This window comes from Taudactylus pleione, unplaced genomic scaffold (assembly GCF_031769625.1).
Source record: "Taudactylus pleione unplaced genomic scaffold, aTauple2 ptg000085l, whole genome shotgun sequence".
In the NCBI taxonomy this organism is placed as follows: Eukaryota; Metazoa; Chordata; class Amphibia; order Anura; family Myobatrachidae; genus Taudactylus; species Taudactylus pleione.
Window position 1 is genome coordinate 11,083,380 of NW_028284487.1, and position 1,694 is coordinate 11,085,073.

A 1,694-nucleotide genomic window follows, 5' to 3' on the forward strand; every position below is an offset into this window, starting at 1 on the left:
TTTCCAAATGTTTGACAAACATCTCTCCAGTTGAAAACTGATTTGAAACTGTTTCAAAATTAGTTTGGAGTGAAGAAACCACTGAAGATGATGGGATTTATACAAAGTTTAAATATAGATAAGCTATCCTAAAATTCAACTTTAAGGAAATTGAACAAAGTTAGGTCCCACCAAGAATTGAAATCAGATTACTGGATTCAAAGTCCAAAGTGCTCACCATTACACCATGGAACCCATTATTAGAGAGTCTTCCTCTACTCAATATTGCTGATCTTTGAAATACTGAATGTTCTCCTGTTTTAGGTACATTTGGCATTTTTGTGTTTGCTGATGTGTTTATGTTTGGCCGGTTAGCTCAGTTGGTTAGAGCGTGGTGCTAATAACGCCAAGGTCATGTGTTCGATCCCCATACAGGCCATGTGCTTTTTCTTGTTGTCCTACAAGAAATGCCAAGAAGGGATTTTATCCAGCGGCAAAGTGCATGAAGTGTGGGATGAATGCATTGGCTACAGTTAGCAGCCCTTGAAACTTGCTAGAGAACATCATAGACACATACAAAACAGAGAATTTTTAAATCCATGTTAGGAATAAACAAAAATGTCATCCTTTGGCTGATGCAGCATTTCTCTATATGGCATACATAAAAAACTTTTTCTCAAATATAGCAATATGGCAAATCTAAGAAATGCTAAGGCAAATTAATCAATCAGGACATTTATTTGGTGATTGAATCTACTATGGGGGTCTAAGTTTTAAGAAGAGAAGAAGAACAGACCTTTACTCTCATTAGTGCACACTGAAGAAGAAAATTCTTAAGACCAGAATATCTTAAAACCATAGCACAAGTGATGGATCACTGCATTCTTATTGCAACTTTTCCTATTTCCAAATGTTTGACAAACATCTCTCCAGTTGAAAACTGATTTGAAACAGCTTCAAAATTAGTTTGGAGTAAAAAAACCACTGAAGATGATGGGATTTATACAAAGTTTAAATATAGATAAGCTATCCTAAAATTCAACTTTAAGGAAATTGAACAAAGTTAGGTCCCACCAAGATTTGAAATCAGATTACTTGATTCAAAGTCCAAAGTGCTCACCATTACACCATGGAACCCATTATTAGAGAATCTTCCTCTACTCAATATTGCTGATCTTTGAAATACTGAATGTTCTCCTGTTTTAGGTACATTTGGCATTTTTGTGTTTGCTGATGCTTTTATGTTTGGCCGGTTAGCTCAGTTGGTTAGAGCGTGGTGCTAATAATGCCAAGGTCATGTGTTCGATCCCCATACGGGCCATGTGATTTTTATTGTTGTCCTACAAGAAATGCCAAGAAGGGATTTTATCCAGCGGCAAAGTGCATGAAGTGTGGAATGAATGCATTGGCTACAGTTAGCAGCCCTTGAAACTTGCTAGAGAACATCATAGACACATACAAACAGAGAATTTTTAAATCCATGTTAGGAATAAACAAAAATGTCATCCTTTGGCTGATGCAGCATTTCTCTATATGGCATACATAGAAAACTTTTTCTCAAATATAGCAATATGGCAAATCTAAGAAATGCTAAGGCAAATTAATCAATCAGGACATTTATTTGGTGATTGAATCTACTATGGGGGACTAAGTTTTAAGAAGAGAAGAAGAACAGACCTTTACTCTCATTAGTGCACACTGAAGAAGAAAATTCT

The 1,694-nt window shown here is 35.8% G+C and overlaps 1 non-coding gene across 1 annotated transcript; it reads left to right on the forward strand.

The window, feature by feature from the left end:
* Positions 1-344: 344 nt before the first annotated feature.
* On the forward strand, positions 345-418 carry TRNAI-AAU (transfer RNA isoleucine (anticodon AAU)). The gene has a single exon. It is a non-coding gene; the product is annotated as a tRNA-Ile (tRNA).
* The last annotated feature ends 1,276 nt before the right edge of the window (positions 419-1,694 follow it).